This window comes from Portunus trituberculatus, chromosome 2, assembly GCF_017591435.1.
Source record: "Portunus trituberculatus isolate SZX2019 chromosome 2, ASM1759143v1, whole genome shotgun sequence".
NCBI lineage: Eukaryota > Metazoa > Arthropoda > Malacostraca > Decapoda > Portunidae > Portunus > Portunus trituberculatus.
This window is the reverse complement of record NC_059256.1, coordinates 4,250,719-4,258,218: the sequence shown is the minus strand read 5'-3', so window position 1 is coordinate 4,258,218 and position 7,500 is coordinate 4,250,719. Positions and strand designations below refer to the sequence as shown.

The window sequence follows — 7,500 nt, the reverse complement described above, 5'->3', positions numbered from 1 at the left end:
GTTTGTTATAGAAAGTGGTTTGCGTGTTAGAAAACGTGAATACTAAAGAAGATTATGTGTTGAAGGAAAACTTGAGGTAGAGAAAAAAACGTGGGAATATTAAAGAAGATTATGTGTTGATAGAAAACGTGAATACTAAAGAAGATTATGTGTTGAAGGAATGGGGATATATTAAGAAGATTGTGTGTTGAAAGAAAACTTGAGGTAGAGAAAAAAAACGTGGGAATATTAACGAAGATTATGTGTTGATAGAAAACGTGAATACTAAAGATGATTATGTGTTGAAAGAAAACTAGGGGAATTACTAAAGAATATTGTGTGTTGAAGGAAACTTAAGAAGATTATTTGTTGATAAGAAAACGTGAATATTAAAGATTATGTGTTGAAAAGAAAACGGGATGTGTTGACTACTGGTGATTTTGGTGTTATTTAGGTTAATAATACTGATAGTAGTGATGTTGCTCTGTGCGTCAGTAGCTTTAGTATTAATACCGATAATGATAATGATAACAATAATAATGATAACCTTACCCAAAAATATATTAAAAAAAAATGTATATAATAACGATAGAAAATAACAAAAAAACTTAAAAAAAAAGAACTTTGATATCTATTAAAAAAAATATCACAGCGAGAAATAATAATAATAACGATAATAGTTACAATAATGATTAGAATACGCCAATTGTTTATATAATGTACTAATAATAATAAGTATACATACATATATCTATATTTACGTGCATGTGTGGGTGTGAGTGCGTGTATGTGCGTGTATGCGTGTGTTGGCGTGCTCTATAATACCGATGCTCATTTGTTGGTCTGTATAAGCGAACCAGGAAGAATATAAAGGCTTGGATCTCTTATGTAAGGAATCCAATCTCATATATAGAGGATTGGAACGTCTATAGCGGCGCCGGATGAGATTCAGACACATATATCGCGTCTCTAAAACTTCTTGTACCTTCCTTCACTTCATGTTGTCTATAGTGTAAGGAGCGGCGGTGTGTGTGTGTGTGTGTGTGTGTGTGTGTGTGTGTGTGTTTGTTGCTGTTTTGATTGTTATTATTATCATTATTATTATTATTTTTGTTGTTGTTGTTATCATTATTATTATCATTATTATTAGTATTGTTATTATTATTATTATTATTATTATTATTATTATTATTATTATTATTATTATTATTATTATTAGTAGTAGTAGTAGTAGTAGTAGTAGTATTATTATTATTATTATTATTATTATCATTATTATTATTATTATTATTATTATTATTATTATTATTATTATTATTATTATTATTATTATTATTATTATTATTATTATTTATTCATTCCTTAGAGAGAGAGAGAGAGAGAGAGAGAGAGAGAGAGAGAGAGAGAGAAAGAGAGAGACGCCCCGCCAAGCAAAGGGACACTAGTTGTTGTTATTGTTGATGTTGTTGTTGTCTTGTTTGCTTGTTGTTTACACTTGCTCCACCCTCCTTCCCTCCTCCTCCCTCCCTCCCTGCCCTTCCCTTCCCCTTCCCCTCCCCTGGTGACCGAAAAAAAATAAATAAATAAATAAATAAATGACGATATATAAAGTAATTGTCAAAAAATCATATATATATTTTTTTTTTAATATAGACAGAAATATTTTGTTTGTTATCGATAAACTGTGATCGGAAAAAAAGAAAATGGAAAAGAAGAAAATATAGATCGAAAAATCCTGATTCAGAAAGATAAATTGGTGGAAACGATGAAAATGAGAGAGAGAGAGAGAGAGAGAGAGAGAGAGAGAGAGAGAGAGAGAGAGAGAGAGAGAGAGAGAGAGATATATATCGAAAAATCACAAAAAAAACTTACATATTGAAAAATTATGAAGATTTCTTTAATATTAGCGGATGAAAAAAGAATAAATAGATAAATAAACATATACTTCCTTGAAAATCAACAACTTAAAACTACAATAACCAGTTTGAATATATATGAAACAGAAGAGGAAAGATTTGACGCGATAGGAAGCAATGGAGAGGCAGGCAGGGAAGGTTCAGAATACGCGACACGTGGACCTTATGATAGACCGCTCTGTGTTGCTGTTCCGCATCTCACAGCACAACAACGAGGCTCTCAAGATCTTCCTCAACCTAAACTGACCGCTCACACACCGCCTCGTACGCGTCAACTCTTTATACAAGTGTGTGTGTGCCTGTCTGTCTCAACCTAAACTGACTGCTCACACGCCGCCTCGTACGCGTCAACTCTTTATACAAGTGTGTGTGTGTGTGTGTGTCGTGGCCTCACAGACTAAATGCCCACCTTCTCGTGCTCGTCAGCTCTTTATACAGGTGTGTGTATGTGTGTGTCTGTCTGTCTCAATCTAAACTGACCGCTCACACGCCGCCTCGTACGCGTCAACTCTATACAAGTGTGTGTTTGTGTGTGTCGTGATCTCATAGACTAAACGCGCACGAACCACCTACATCAGCTCTCTATACAGGTGTATGTATGTGTGTGTGTGTGTGTATGTGTGTGTCTGTCTGTCTCAATCTAAACTGACCGCTCACACGCCGCCTCGTATGCGTCAACTCTATACAAGTGTGTGTTTGTGTGTGTCGTGACCTCATAGACTAAACGCGCACGAACCACCTACATCAGCGCTCTATACAGGTGTGTGTGTGTGTGTGTGTCTGTATCAAGGCCTCATAGACTATAAACTCGAAATATAAAATAATACAAAGGCAACAGCAGAGATAATGAGCTTCCTAATAAGATTCCCTTCAGAGATAAGTCACGAGATAAGATTATGAAGCTGTGGTGTGTTTCCTTGATGATGATTGATTAATATTCCCTGAACTGCGAGATAGATAAGATGAGGTCATTTGAGATTGTTCAAGATAGTTTCCGATGATAAAACTTGGTAATATTTATAAGAGAGAAAGAGAGAGAGACTTCTTACTACTATTTCAAAGCTACAATAAAAAAAAGAAACAGAACTAATGTAAGATTTTTTACTTGAAGACATGAAACATTTTTTTTTTTTTTTTTTTCCAGAAGTTATGGAAGTGATGAAGTTCAGAGCGCGAAAATACAAAAATTGATGAAGTGAAGAAGGAGGAAGTTTTCAAGTTACGAACACAACACTGACACATACCGCAGAGAGTTACGAGAGGGCAGTTAGAAGGAAGATTAGGAGTTAGGGAAAGGAAAATAGATACAAGAAGGTGACTTTACGATGATACGAAGAGAGTTAATGATTTTTAGTTACAACAAAAAAAGTTATAATAGAAACAACAACAACACGAGAGCGCAGTTACATAGAGGAAAGATTAGTAGTTAGGAAAAAGGAAATAAATATGAAAAAAAGTTAATGATTTTATGCTCAGGGTACAGAAAAAAGTTATAATTGAAACAGCACTAACACACCACAGAGTTACGAGAGCGCAGTTACATTGAAGAAAACAGCTAGAAGAAAGATTAGAAGTTAGGAAAAAAGGAAATAAATAAGAAAAAAGTTAATGATTTTATGCTCAGGGTACAGAAAAAAAAAGTTATAATTGAAGCGGCACTACCACACAGAGAGTTACGAGAGCGCAGTTAGAAGAGATTAAAAGTTAAATACGAGAAAAACAAAATGAATGAGTTAATTATTTTAACTTACAACCACAAAAAAAAAGAAGTTTTGTACTAAAAAGAGAATTATTTAAACAGATATCTGGTATGAAGTTTAAGAAGTTGTTTGGGTGGCCAGGAAGTTACATAGAACCTTAAACCTATGAAGTTAGGAAGTTTATATCGAATTAGCAAACTTTCTCGTGTAGGATTGAAGTACTGTCTAAGGGCAACGAAAAATTATTAAACTAAAAAGACCCCACTTAGATGCCAGTCCCCAAGCAGGTTCAAGAGTTAGCTGAAATAATGGAATGACCATCTTAAAACCTCCTTCTTTAGTGAATTCAGGTCGCAAGGAGATGGAAATACAGAGGCAGGCAGGGAGTTCCAGAGTGTGCCAGAGAAGCAGATGAATGATTGAGAGTACTGGTTAACTCTTAGGAAGATGGACAGAGTAGTTGTGAATGATTGAGAATACTGGTTAACTCTTTGGAAGGTGGACAGAGTAGTGGTGAATGATTGAGAGTACTGGTTAACTCTTGCATTGGAGAGGAGGACAGAGTAGTGGTGAATGATTGAGAGTGCTGGTTAATTCTTGCATTGGAGAGGAGGACAGAGTAGTGGTGAATGGAGTACTGGTTAACTCTTGCATTGGAGAGGAGGACAGAGTAGTGGTGAATGATTGAGAGTGCTGGTTAACTCTTAGGAAGGTGGACAGAGTAGTGGTGAATGATTGAGAGTGCTGGTTAACTCTTGCATTGGAGAGGAGGACAGAGTAGTAGTGAATGATTGAGAGTACTGGTTAACTCTTGCATTAGAGTAGTGGTGAATGATTGAGAGTGCTGGTTAACTCTTAGGAAGGTGGACAGAGTAGTGGTGAATGATTGAGAGTACTGGCTAACTCTTGCATTGGAGAGGTGGACAGAGTAGTGGTGAATGATTGAGAGTACTGGTTAACTCTTGCATTGGAGAGGAGGACAGAGTAGTGGTGAATGTCTCAAAACCTCTCTTAAATTAATTCAGGTGATAAAAAAAAAAAAGTGGACATAAAGAAGCAGGCAGGGAGTTCCAGGGTTTATCAGAAGTTACGATATTAAGTTATATACATAAAAGAAGCTGGAAGTTATATGAAAATTTACGAAAGAAGTTATAGATGAAGTCAGGAAAGAAGTTAAGTACACTGACCAGAAGTTATGATAGGCAAAAATAGAGAAAGTTTAAGGAAAAAGAAGATCTAATTTAATACTGAAATGGAAAGTACTGAATATTAAGAGAAGTTATGAAAGAATGAACAGGAGAAGTTACGAGGAAAATCTGAGAAGTTAATATGAAGTTAGGTGAATATTGAAGCAAAAGAATCTTAAACTGAAGATGAAAATAGATGAATTAGAAGTTAGTTATGCAAATAAATACAGAAATTGAATTAAGAGTTAGATGAAAAATAACAACAATAAATGCCTGGGGAAGTTAGAACGTTAGAAAGTAAGCAAGTTATTATAGTGAAGTCAGATAAGTTGAAGTTTTGAAGTTAAGAAAATAATAAGCAAAAATATGAAGAACTGCAAAGTTAGAAGGAAGTTGAAGTTAGGAATATTAGACAAAGTTATGAACCAAAAGCAAAATGGATGAAGTTAGAAGGAAGTTATACAAAGAATGATGATTTTTTAAGGGAACTGAATCACGAAGCTAAGTAAACAAAAAATAAATAAAAAAAAATTGAAGTTAGGAATATTAGACAAAGTTATGAACCAAGCGCAAAAAGGATGAAGTTAGAAGGAAGTTATACAAAACGTGACGATTTTTTAAGGCAACTCAATCAAGAGAAGTTAGAACAAATATATAAGCAGAGATTACAAAGAAATTCTGAAGTTAGGAAGAAGTTAGGAAGGTATAATGAAATATAGTAAATAATGAAGTTTACTAAAAAAAAAAAATGGCGTAATTAATATAAGATGAGAGTACATAAATAATAAGTTAGAGAAGACAAAATGAAATTGAATATTGTAGAGAAAAAGACAGTTTGAGTTAATAAATGAATATGAACCAGTTAGGAAGGTTAAAAGGAAGAAAACAAGGCACCAGTTAGGGTTGGTGTGGGGTGGGGTGGGCACCAGATGTCGCTTCAAGAGGGGGTGACCTGGTTTGTGTCACCCCCGCCAGAAGACTTGACCCCGGCCGCCGTGTCAGGTCAAACTGGGTCACAGAGGCGTAGGGTCATGTAACAGGCTCAAAAGGTCAAAGTGATTTAGGTCATGGTGGAATCTGGAGGTCATAATCGAGGTTGGTTAGGTTAGGTTAAGTTAGCTGAGGTCACAGTGGAGAGAGATGTGGTAAGCTAGGTCAAATTAGGTTAGGTTAGGTTAGCTGAGGTCACAGTGGAGAGAAATGTGTTAAGTTAGGTCAAACTAGGTCAGAACATAGTGCAGTTCATTAGCGGTACATTAGGTTAGGTGAGGTCAAGGAGGTGAGGGGAAATGAGTGTAGATGAAGTTAGGTTAGGTTAGCTCAGGTCACAGTTAGGTCAAACTAGGTCAGAACATAGTGTAGTTCATTAGCGGTACATTAGGTTAGGTGAGGTCAAGGAGGTGAGGAGGAAATGAGTGTAGATGAAGTTAGGTTAGGTTAGCTCAGGTCACAGTTAGGTCAAACTAGGTCAGAACATAGTGCAGTTCATTAGCGGTACATTAGGTTAGGTGAGGTCAAGGAGGTGAGGGGGGAAATGAGTGTAGATGAAGTTAGGTTAGGTTAGCTCAGGTCACAGTTAGGTCAAATTAGGTCGAAACATAGTGCAGTTCATTAGCGGTACATTAGGTTAGGTGAGATCAAGGAGGTGAGGGAAAAATGAGTGTAGATGAAGTTAGGTTAGGTTAGCTCAGGTCACAGTGGGGTCAAACTAGGTCAGAACATAGTGCAGTTCATTAGCGGTACATTAGGTTAGGTGAGGTCAAGGAGGTGAGGGGGGAAATGAGTGTAGGTGAGGTGAGGTCAAATCAGGTCACACGGCGGCTGCGGGTCAAAGATTCTTTTCGCGTTACAACAAAATGATGGGAAAACTAACGCTTGTATTATATTAGTGGTAGTGTGTGTGTGTGTGTGTGTGTGTGTGTGTGTGTGTGTGTGTGTGTGTGTGTGTGTGTTACCCTCGCCCCGTTTTCTATGATCGCTTCCCCCACAATGACGGTGTATAATATAGAAAGAAAATGAAACTGTATATTGCATTGATACGATACGTCTATATGATACTAGTTAATAATGATAACCTAACCTAAACCAGTGTTACTAATAGTTCTTATAATAACCCCACCTTTTTATTGGTATTCAGGAGTTTATCTAATATATATCGATCACTAAACTCTCTTGTAATCGCCTCTACGTTGAACCACTAATTCTTGTCTTTCTCCTCACAAATCAGTATTATTATTAGTATTATTATTATTGTTATTGACATTTTCTATTCGCTTATACACGTATCCAGGCTTGACTTTTTTTTATTATTTTTTTATTTACATCATGTGAGCTTTTTCACGGGCATTTCTGGGTTAAAAGGGGGTACTTTTTTGGGGTATCTCCTATCTCAAAGCCCACCCGCTAGGAAACCGTTGCCCCGAGTGAGGAAGCCCAACCTACACTCGGACCGTGGTCAGGATTCGAACCCGTGCGCTTGGAGACCCCTCGGACCCCAAAGCATGCATGGTTCCACTGTACCACTGTACCACGGCGGCTCCCTCGACGTGTCATAGAACCTTTGCATTACTTCTTTCTTTCATTTTTCTTCCATTTGGGTTCATTCATTCACTAACACGGTCACATTGAGTCTTGTGTATGTTTGTATTACAGAAATATATTTGTAAGATTTTATTCTCTCTATCTCTGTTTTTATTTGACATTCTCTATTTTTTTTTT

The 7,500-nt window shown here is 36.4% G+C and overlaps 1 protein-coding gene and 2 long non-coding RNA genes across 3 annotated transcripts in view; all 3 read left to right on the top strand.

Moving 5' to 3' along the window:
• The window catches only part of LOC123503083 (glutamate receptor ionotropic, NMDA 2B-like), a 119,023-nt gene extending 117,942 nt beyond the window's left edge, over window positions 1-1,081 (top strand). Inside the window, 1 exon segment of the mRNA XM_045252502.1 lies at window positions 1-1,081. This exon segment is cut by the window's left edge and continues 206 nt beyond it. The gene's annotated coding sequence lies outside the window, so the exon portion shown is untranslated.
• A 440-nt stretch (window positions 1,082-1,521) lies between these two features.
• LOC123503080 lies at window positions 1,522-3,471 on the top strand. Its single transcript, XR_006674317.1, has 2 exons — window positions 1,522-2,333; window positions 2,486-3,471. It is a non-coding gene; the product is annotated as an uncharacterized LOC123503080 (long non-coding RNA).
• Window positions 3,472-5,417: 1,946 nt separating this feature from the next.
• Window positions 5,418-6,556, top strand: LOC123503076. The gene is made up of 2 exons (XR_006674314.1): window positions 5,418-5,996; window positions 6,118-6,556. It is a non-coding gene; the product is annotated as an uncharacterized LOC123503076 (long non-coding RNA).
• The last annotated feature ends 944 nt before the right edge of the window (window positions 6,557-7,500 follow it).